The sequence below is a fragment of the Loxodonta africana genome, chromosome 3 (genome assembly GCF_030014295.1).
Source record: "Loxodonta africana isolate mLoxAfr1 chromosome 3, mLoxAfr1.hap2, whole genome shotgun sequence".
Classification (NCBI taxonomy): Eukaryota; Metazoa; Chordata; class Mammalia; order Proboscidea; family Elephantidae; genus Loxodonta; species Loxodonta africana.
In genome coordinates this window covers 50,340,813-50,352,159 of record NC_087344.1, presented here as the reverse complement: position 1 = coordinate 50,352,159, position 11,347 = coordinate 50,340,813, and the positions used below count along the sequence as shown (strand labels likewise).

The following is an 11,347-nucleotide window of genomic DNA, read 5'->3' as shown; positions in this document are numbered from 1 at the left end:
TTCCGATTATTAATGGATGTTTGCAGCTGTTTCTTCTCATTTTGAGTCGTGCCACATCAGCAAATGAAGGTCCCGAAAGGTTTACTCCATCCACGTCATTAAGATCGACTCTAGTTTGAGGAGGCAGCTCTTCCCTAGTTATCTTTTGACTGCCTTCTAACCTGGGGGGCTCATCTTCCAGCACTATATCAGACAATGTTCTGCTGCTATTCATAAGGTTTTCACTGGCTAATGCTTTTCAGAAGTAGACTTCCAGGTCCTTCTTCCTAGTCTGTCTTAGTTGGGAAGCTCACCTGAAACCTGTCTTCCATGGGTGACCCTGCTGGTATCTGCATACCAGTGGCATAGCTTCCAGCATCACAGCAACACACAAGCCCCCACAGTACGACAAACTGACTGACTGATAGAAGATTTTTATCAGCTGCTGTAGTCTGAAATTGATCGAACACGCAACAAGATGCATTGGTAATTACTGGTGATTGGAATGCGAAAGTTGGAAACAAAGAAGAAGGATCAGTCATTGGAAAATATGGCCTTGGTGATAGAAACAATGCCGGAGATCGAATGATAGAATTTTGCAAGACCAACGACTTCTTCATTGCAAATACCCTCTTTCACCAACATAAACGGCGACTATACACATGGACCTCGCCAGATGGAACACACAGAAATCAAATTGACTACATCTGTGAAAAGAGACGATGGAAAAGCTCCACATCATCAGTCAGAACAAGGCCAGGGGCCGACTGTGGAACAGACCATCAATTGCTCATATGCAAGTTCAAGCTGAAACTGAAGAAAATCAGAGCAAGTCCATGAGAGCCAAAATATGACCTTGAGTATATCCTACCTGAATTTAGGGACCATCTCAAGAATAGATTTGACGCATTGAACACTAGTGACTGAAGATCAGATGAGTTGTGGAATGACATCAAGGACATCATCCATGAAGAAAGCAAGAGGTCATTGAAAAGACAGGAAAGAAAGAAAAGACCAAGATAGATGTCAGAGGAGACTCTGAAACTTGCTCTTGAGCATCGAGCAGCTAAAACAAAAGGAAGAATTGATGAAGTAAAAGATCTGAACAGAAGATTTCAAAGGGCCTTCCGAGAAGACAAAGTAAAGTATTACAATGACATGTGCAAAGAGCTGGAGATGGAAAGCCAAAAGGGAAGAACCCTCTTGGCGTTTCTCAAGCTGAAAGACCTGAAGAAAAAATTCAAGTCTCGAGTTGCAATAGTGAAGGATTCCACGGGGAAAATATTAAACCACGCAGGAAGCATTGAAAGAAGATGGAAGGAATACACGGAGTCATTATTCCAAAAAGAATTAGTCAATATTCAACCATTTCAAGAGGTGGCATATGATCAGGAACCGATGGTACTGAAGGAAGACGTCCAAGGTGCTCTGAAGGCATTGGTGAAAAACAAGGCTCCAGGAATTGGTGGAATATCAATTGAGATGTTTCAACAAACAGATGCAGCGCTGGATGTGCTCACTCATCTATGCCAAGAAATATGGAAGACAGCTTCCTGGCCAACTGACTGGAAGAGATCCATATTTATGCCTATTCCCAAGAAAGGTGATCCAACCAAATGTGGAAATTATCGAACAATACCATTAATATCACACACAAGCAAAATTTTACTGAAGATCATTCAAAAACAGCTGCAGCAGTACGTCGTCAGGGAACTGCCAGAAATTCAGGGCGGTTTCAGAAGAGGGTGTGGAACCAGGGATATCATTGCTGATGTCAGATGGATCCTGGCTTAAAGCAGAGAATACCAGAAGGATGTTTACCCGTGTTTTATTGACTATGCAAAGGCACTGGACTGTGTGGATCATAACAAACTATGGATAACACTGCGAAGAATGGGAATTCCAGAACACTTAATTGTGCTCATGAGGAAACTTTACATAGATCAAGAGGCAGTTGTTTGGACAGAACAAGGGGATACTGATTGGTTTAAAGTCAAGAAAGCTGTGCATCAGGGTTGTATTCTTTCACCATACCTATTTTTTTTTATTTAACCTGGATGCTGAAGAAAAATCCGAGAAGCTGGACTATACGAAGAAGAACGGGGCATCAGGATTGGAGGAAGACTCATTAACAACCTGCGTTATGCAGATGACACAACCTTGCTTGCTGAAAGTGAAGAGGACTTGAAGCACTTACTTATGAAGATCAAAGACCGCGGCCTTCAGTATGGGTCATACCTCAACATAAAGAAAACAAAAATCCTCACAATTGGACCAATGAGCAACATCGTGATAAACGGAGAAAAGATTGAAGTTGTCAAGGATTTCATTTTACTTGGATCCACAATCAACAGTCACGGAAGCAGCAGTCAAGAAATCAAAAGACGCATTGCATTGGGCGAATCTGCTGCAAAGAACCTTTTCAAAGTGTCAAAGAGCAAAGATGTCACCTTGAAGACTAAGGTGCACCTGGCCCAAGCCATGGTATTTTCAATCACATCATATGCATGTGAAAGCTGGACAATGAATAAGGAAGACCGAAGAAGAGTTGACGCCTTTGAATTGTGGTGTTGATGAAGAATATTGAATATACCATGGACTGCCAAAAGAACGAACAAATCTGTCTTGGAAGAAGTGCCGCCAGAATGCTCCTTAGAGGCAAGGATGGCGAGACTGTGTCTTACATACTTTGGGCTCGTTGTCAGGAGGAATGAGTCCCTGGAGAAGGACATCATGCTTGGCAGAGTACAGGGTCAGCGGAAAAGAGGAAGACCTTCAAAAAGGTGGATTGACACAGCGGCTTCAACAATGAGCTCAAGCATAACAACTATTGTAAGAATGGCGCAGGACCGGGCAGTGTTTTGTTCTGTTGTGCATAGGGTCGCTATGAGTCGGAACCGACTCGACGGCACCTAACAACAACAACAACAGTATCCCCTTGTTCTGTATGAACAACTGCCTCCTGATCTATGTACAGGTTCCTCATGGGCACAATTAAGTTTCTGGAATTCGTGTTCTTTCCAATGTTATTTATAATTTGTTATGATCCACACAGTCAAATGCCTCTGCGTAGTCAGTAAAACACAGGTGAACATCTTTCTGATGTTCTCTGCTTTCAGCCAGGATCCATCTGACATCAGCAATGATATCCCTGGTTCTATGTCCTCTTCTAAATCCGGCTTGAATTTCTGGCAGTTCTCTTTTGGTTTACTTCTGCAGCCTATTTTGAACTGTCTTCAGCAAAATTTTACTTGCATGCTGTATTGATGATATTGTTCAATAATTTCTGCTTTCTGTTGGATCGCCTTTCTTTGGAATAGGCATAAATATGGATCTCTTCCAGTCGGCTGGTGAGGTAGCTGTCTTCCAAATTTCTTGGCATAAATGAGTGAGCACTTCCAGCGCTACATCCATTTGTTGAAACAACTCAATTTGTATTCTGTCAATTCTTGGAGCCTTGTTTTTTGCCAATGCCTTCAGTGCAGCTTAGACTTCTTCCTTCAGTACCATTTGTTCCTGATCGTATACTACCTCCTGAAATGGTTGAACGTTGACCAATTCTTTTTGATGTAGTGACTCTGTGTATTCCTTTCATCTTCTTTTGATGCTTCCTGTGTCATTTAATATTTTCCCCTTAGAATCCTTCATCAATAAGTGTTTCAAGTCCTCTTTACATTCTGCAAGGAATTCTATGTAGAAATGCCGTTTATTATGTTGAGGAATTTCCCTTCTATTCCTATTTTGCTGAGAATTTTTATCAGGAATGGGCACTGAAGTTTGTCAAATGCCTTTTCTGCATCAATTGATAAGATCATGTGATTTTTTTGTTTTATTTACGTAATGGATTACGATTGACTGATTGTCTAAGGTTGAACCCACCCTACACAACAGGGATGAATCCCATTGGGTCATGAGGTATTATGTTTTTGATATGCTGTTGAATTCTATTGGTTAGAATTTTGTTGAGGATTTTGCATCTATGTTCATGAGGGATATTGGTCTGTGATTTTCTTTTTTGTGTGTCTTTGCCTGACTTTTGTATCAGGTTTATGCTGGCTTCGCAGAATGAGTTTGGGGGTTATTCCTTCCTTTTCTATGCTCTGAAATCCTTTTAGTGGTACTGAGGTTAACTCTTCTCCGAAAGTTTGGTAGAATTCCCCAGTAAAGCTGTCTGGGTCAGGGCTTTTTTTTTTTTCCTGTTGGGAGTTTTTTTTTTTTTTTTTTTACTGCTTCAATCTCTTCTTTTGTTATGGGTTTACTTAGTTTTTCTACCTCAGTTTGTGTTAGTTTAGGTAGGCAGTGTATTTCTAGAAATTTGTCCATTTCCTCTAGGTTTTCAAATTTGTTGGAGTACAGTTTTTCACTGTATTCTCTTACGATCCTTTTTATTTCAGTTGGGTCTGTTGTGAAATCTCCCATCTCATTTCTTATTTGGGTTATTTGCTTCCTCTCCTCTTTTTCTTCTGTCAGTTTAGTCAATAGTTTGTCAATTTTTCTGATCATTTCAAAGAAAGAACTTCTGGTCTTGCTGATTCTTTCAATTATTTTTCTATTCTCTGTTTCATTTATTTCGGCTGTAGTCTTTTTTTCCTTCTTCTCATGCCTGAGGAGTGCTTTTGATGTTCTCTTTCTATTTGTTTGCGTTGTAGGGTTAATGTTTTGATTTTGGCCCTTTCTTCTTTTTGGATGTGTACATTTATGGGTTTTTATTGACCTCTAATCACTGCTTTTACTGTTTCCCAAAGATTTTGGTAAGATGTGTTTTCATTCTCATTTGATTCTTTGAGTTTCTTTATTCCATCCTTGATTTCTTCTAAAACCCAGTAGTTTTTAAGGAAAGTGTTGTTCAGTTTCCATGTATTTGATTTTTTTTTCTTGCTGTTCCTGTTACTGATGTCTACTGTTATTACATTATGATCAGAAAAGATGCTTTGTATTGTTTCTACGTTTTAGATTCTGTTAAAGCTTGCTTTGTGGCCTAAAATTATGGCCTATTCTAGAGAATGTTCCATGTGCTTTGCAAAAGAGTGTGTATTTTTCCACTGTTGGGTGGTGTGTTCTATATATATCTGTGAGGTCAATTTGATTGATTGTGGCATTTAGATCCTCTGTATCTTTATTTAGTTTCCTTCTACATGTTCTGCACTGCATTGAAAGTGGTGTGTTGAAGACTCCGACTATTATTGTGGAGCTGTCTCTTTCTCCTTTCAATGCTGTTAGAGTTTGTTTTATGTATTTTGGAGCCCTGTCATTGGGTGTGTATATATTTATTATGGTTCTGTCCTCCTGGTGTATTAGGCCTTTAATCATTATATAGTGTCCTTCCTTTTCCTTTATGGTTGATTTTGCTTTAAAGCTTATTCTGTTGGAGATTAATACGGACACTCCTGCTCTTTTTCGGTTGTTGTTTGCTTGATATTTTTTTTCATACTTCGAGTTTTAGTTTGTTTATGACTTTGTGTCTAAGATGTTTCCCTTGTAGACAGCATGTAGATGGATCATTTTTTTTTTAAATTCATTCTGCTACTCTCTGTCTTTATTGGTGCATTAAAAAAAATTAGGCTGTTTATATTCAGTGTAATTATTGATAGGTTTTTTATGAGTTTAGTGCTGTCATTTTGATGTATTTTTCTTGAAGTGTTGACAGTTTCTTTGTTCTGCTTAATTTTCTGTGCTAAGTTCTTTTCCCTTATGCATTTTCTTTTCATCTTTTTCATTATTATTGATTTTGTGTTTACTAAGTCTTTATGTTTCCCTTCTTTTTTATTTTGGTGAGTAGGTTTGTTAGCTTCCTTTGTGGTTACCTTGAAGTTTACCTTTATTTTTCTAAGTTTAAACCAGTCTTTTAGTTCTTGATATTGCCTTAACTTCCTCTCCATATGGAAATTGTATGACTACACTGCTTATTTCCTCTTTTTTTCTTTTGATATTGTCATCATTTACATACTGATGTCTCTGGTTCCCTATTTTCCATCTTTTAGCTTTGACTTGTTTTTGTGAATTCCCTATCTGGGTTGATAACTGATTGATCTGTCCTTTGTCCTAGTCATGGATTGTTGTGTGATATTCTTGGTTCTTTAAATGGAGGATTCCCTTTAATATTTCTTGTAATTTTGGTTTAGTTTTTAGAAATTACCCAGTGGTCTCAAATGACAGCAGAGATAAACAGATGACTAGCATCTTTTCCCTGTTCCACCTTGCTCCCAGTTTCAGTGACCAGACCCCCATCCTGACATCTGTGTGCTGACCTTGACCGTACTCCATCTTCACAGTCCACCCAATTAATGCCCATGTCCTAACAACTCTCCCTCCTCGTTTCTCTGATCCATCCTCTCACTACTTTCTATTCCAGCTGTACTATCTTTGCCACCTCCTGGCCAGTTGTGTCTTACTCCCTTCCATTGCCCACCCTGCCCCAGGATGACTTGTCTAAGACAGATCTGACTCCGTCACTCCCATTTTAAAACTTTTCAATGGCTCCTCATAGCTCTCAGGATGAATTTCTTGGCCTGACCAGGTGCAGGCCTCGTCCCTCACCGCTGTCACTCGGTCTACCTGCTTGTGTTTCTCTGAATTTGCTTTTTACTTCCTAATGGTCCCAGGGATCTCAGGTAAGACATCCCCTCCTTGAGGGTTTTCTGACCCTCCCAAGGCTGAGTTGGGTGCCCTGTCTATTTGCGTTCCTCCACTAGACGTTTGTCCTTAATGGCCAAGACTGTTCACTGCTGTAATGTCAGTACTTAGCACAGTGCTGGGCATATAACAGATGTCTCCAAAATACTGATTGAATGAATAGATAATCAAAGATTGACAAGTAGCATAGACTCAGTTCACTCGTAGGCTCACTTGGCCATGTGCCTGTTTGCTTAGACTTATACTAGAGGGAAAATGATGAGACAAGGTGAGAGTTGCCAGGAAAGTACTTGGGTAATTATTGCTGTTGTTAGTTGAGTTGGCTCCTGACTCATGGCAACCCCTTGCACAACAGAATGAAATGCTGCCTGATCCTGAGCCATCCCCATGATCGGTTGTGGATCTGACCATTGTGATCCATAGGGTTTTCGTTGGCTGATTTTTGGCAGTAGATTGCCAGGCCTTTCTTCATAGTCTGTCTTGGTCTGGAAGCTCTGTTGAAACCTGTTCAGCATCATAGTAATGTGCAAGCTTCCAGTGCCAGACTAGTAGTGACTACATGAGGTACACTGGCCTGGAATTGGACCTGATCTCCTGCCTGAAAGAACAACTTCTACCACTGAACTGCCACTGCCCTCTTGGGTAATTAGTGCTTTTTCTTTCTTTCCAAACAGCAAGCAGGCTCTGGATCTCAGTGGGATCAGGCCAGGCAGCTGATCACAGATCTAGAGGTTTGTGACAGCCAGACCCTTCCTTTGTTCATCTCCTGCTTACAAGACACAGGCCAGGACATGCTGGCTTCATTCTTGAGTGTCAGTCACCAAGCAGCAAATTGGCATCTGGAAGCAGCCAGACACCTGGACTGTGTGCTTGGACCAGTGGATTTCAACCTGCATGAGCTGAAGTGGTGAAGCAGGACCCATTGAGGTCGACCATGGGACATCTCCCCACAGTGTACTGGGGTCTGACCAGCTCAGGCCAGCTGAGCTCAGGCCAGAGGTGCTCAGGCCAGTGACCATTGGCTCTGGAGGACTCTGTGATGCCTGTGACTATCCAGGGTGGTTGATGAGTGGGCATGATGAGCAGCCATTGAGGAGTGATCGTTGGTACAGTTAGGTGGGCTGAGATCCAGAATTTAATTTTCGATTCTGACGCATAACGATCCCATAGGACAGGGTAGAATTGCCTCAGAGGATTATCCTTTTGAATGCTCATAGGAGATGGGTGGAATATTCTGGTAGGCCTTCAGAAGATATAATTTTGGCAGCCCCTCCTCTGAACAGTCCATTTTGGATGTCCTCGGTTTTGATCATTGTTACTAGATCAAGTTAATTGTTCAGGATTTGCCTTTGGGTCTAGGTAACTGGTGAGGGCTAGCCCAGGCCTAGGGACAGGAAGGAGGGCTCTGACTGCTCCAGGTGCCTATGTACCCATACCTCCTTCCCTCAAACAGCCTTGCAAGGCAGGTATCATTACCCCCATCTTTGTGGAGTAAACTGAGGCTCAGGGAGGTTAAATAGGTAGCCTAAGGTTATAAGGCTGGTAAGTGGTGGAACTGGGGTGTGATGCCAGAGCTCATTCTCATTTCTGTCATTTCACGCCATCTCTCTAGCTTATCTCATGGCTTGCCATTCTGTGGATGAGATATCTGTTAATAGATAAAGGAAGGAATTGGAAATCAGGGCTCTGATTGCTTATTTGGCTTATAGGGACTTGGTGGATGAAGTGAGATCTTCCATGCAAAAGTGCTTTGCATATTCGTGACTGTCCGTGTGTGATGGTACCATCACTGTGTGGGCTGAAATTTACAAGGGGACCCACTCGCTAGTGGCTCTGTTCTTTTGTGAGGTATTTTATTTCCTGTTTGTTGTGAATCTTTATTCCCAGTAAGAGCTTAAATCTGAATGGTAAATAGTAATAGCAGTAAGATCACTTTAAATGTGTATATCAGTTTGTAGTATACACCATGCCTTCTCAGGTCATCTAAACCACCCTGTGTGGTTGGAGGTAGGGCAAGCCCTCTATCACTATACCTCAGGAGCCTCTTGAGAGCAGCCATTTTGCTTTGTGGATCTTTTGTTCTAATTCGGGGGATGAATGAATTTCTCAGTAGTGGATGACAGTTGTATTTTGGGGGCCCAGAATAATTTTGGAAATGAACAAAAGTTCTCAGAATTAATCAGTGACCTAATGTCTTCAGGCCAGGTAAGACAATTTCTAATAAAAAAATGGGATGTGACTGCTTTTCTGTTGTAGCTTTAAACAGGTGAGATATTAATTAAAAACACTGGGTCCAGGCTTTCTCTAAGCATCCTTGGAGTCAAATATTGGCTCCAGAACAATTGTGTTCTCTTTGTTTAAAAAAGAAAGAAAAGCCCCATGACTTCATAGATTGGTGGCCAGCTGAGTTCACGCTAAGTGAAAAGAAAACTCTTCTGACATTGAAGGAGAAACAACCACCTTTACTCATTTATTTGTTCTGCAAATATTTCCTAAGACCCTACTGTGTGCTGGGCCTCATCGGTTGGGCAGACAGGAAACATCTGCTCTCCTGGACCTTCCCTTACCCCTTTCTGTTCAAGAATGAGGTCACACCGGGGATACTCTTCTGTGTCTGTTTTTTTTTTCCCTCAGTAGAATGTTTTTCTTTTTTTCCTTTATTGGACTTTAGATGAAGGTTTACAGAACAAACTAGTTTCTCATCAAACACTTAGTATACATATTGTTGTATGACATTGCTTAACAGCCCCATGACATGTGAAGATTGTCCCTTCTCAACCCTGGGCTCCCTATTACCAGCTTTCTTGTTACCTCCTGCCCCAGGGCTGGTGTGCCCCTTTAGTCTCGTTTTGTTCAATCTTTGGCTGAGGGTGAACCTCAGGAGTGGTCTCATTACTGAACTGAAAGGGTGTTCGGGGGCCATACTCTCAGGGTTTCTCCAGTCTCTGCCAGGCCAGCAAGTGTGGTCTTTCTTTTTGGGTTAGAATTTTGTTCTACATTTTTTTCCAGCTCTGTCCGGGACCCTCTATTGTGATCCCTGTCAGAGCAGTCAGTGGTGATAGCTGGGCACCATCTCATTGTACTGGACTCAGTCTGGTGGAGGTCGTGATAGATGTGGTCCATTAGTCCTTTGGACTAATCTTTCCCTTGTGTCTTTAGTTTTCTTAATTCTTCCTTGCTCCTGTAGAGGTGAGACCAGTGGAGTGTCCTAGATGGCCACTCACAGGCTTTTAAGACTCCAGATGCTGCTCACCAAAGTAGAATGTAGAACTTTTTCTTTTTAAACTCTGTTATGCCAATTGAGCTAGATGTTCCCTGAGACCATGGTCTCCACAGCCCTCAGCCCAGCAATTCAGCCCCTCAGGGAGCCTGAATGTGTCTATGGAGTTACCATGGCCCTGCTTTGTACAGGCTGTGCTCGCTTCCCTGGTATCGTGCACTGTCTGATCCTTCAGCAAAGTTATTTGTTATCTATTGTCTATTAAGTGTTTTTCCATCCCACCTCTCCTCTCACTTGTAACCATCCAAGATTGTTTCTTTTTGTAGGTAAACCTTTCCATGAGTTTTTACCGTAGTGGTCTCATACAATATTTGTCCTTTTGTGGTTGACTTATTTCACTCAGCATCGTGTCCTCCCGATGCATCCATGTTATGTGATGCTTCACAGATTCATTGCTGTTCTTTAGCATTGCATAATACTTCATCGTGTATATGTACCACAGTTTGTTTATCCATTCATCTGTTCATGGGCGTCTAGGTTGTTGCCATCTTTTTGCTATTGTGAACAATGCTGCAATGATCATGGGTGTACATATATCTGTTTGTGTGACAACTCTTATTTCTCTAGGATATATTCCTAGGAGTGGGATTGCTGGATCATATGGTAATTCTCTTTCTAGCTTCCTAAGAGCCATATCGTTTTCCAAAATGGTTGTATCATTTTGGATTCCCACCAGCAGTACCTAAGAGTTCCTACCTCCCTGCAGCCTCTTCAGCATTTGTAGTTTTTTGTTTTATTGATTTGTGCCAGTAATGTTGGGGTGAGATGGTATCTCATTGTGGTTTTGATTTTCATTTCTCTGACGGACAGAGATTGTGAGCATTTCTTCATGTGTCTGTTGACCATTTGAATGTCTTCTCTGGTGAAGTGTCTGTTCATTTCCTTTGCCCATTTTTTAATTGGATTATTTGTCTTTTTGTATTAGACAAAATTTTCTTGTAGATTTTAGAGATTAGACCTTTGTCTGATTTGTAAGAGCCAAAAATGTTCTCCCAGTCTGTAGGTTGTCTTTTTACTCTTTTGGTGAAGTCTTTTGATGAACATAAGTGTTTAATTTTTAGAAAGATCTCAGCTATCTATCTTATACTCTGGAGCTTGTGCGTTGTTTGTTGTGATTTGTATCCTGTCAATGCCGTGTTTTAGGGCCTCTAGCATTGATCCTATTTTTTCTTCTATGAACTTCACAGTTTTTGGCTTTATATTTAGGTCTTTGATTCATTTTCAGTTAGTTTTTGTATGTGATGTGATGTATAGGTCCTGTTTCATTTTTTTGCGGATGGACATCCAGTGTTGCCAGCACCATTTGTTAAAAAGACTGTCTTTTTCCCATTTGATGGACTTTGGAGCCTTGGCAAAGATCAAGTGGCCATACATGGATGGATTTACATCTGGGTTCTCAATCCTGTTTCATTGGTCAATGTATTTTTCATACCAGTATCAGGCTATTTGGACTAC

General features: G+C 41.1%; 1 pseudogene; it reads left to right on the top strand.

The window, feature by feature from the left end:
• The first annotated feature begins 2,752 nt into the window (after positions 1-2,752).
• Positions 2,753-11,347, top strand: part of LOC104846181 (caspase-9-like) — a 31,403-nt pseudogene continuing 22,808 nt past the window's right edge.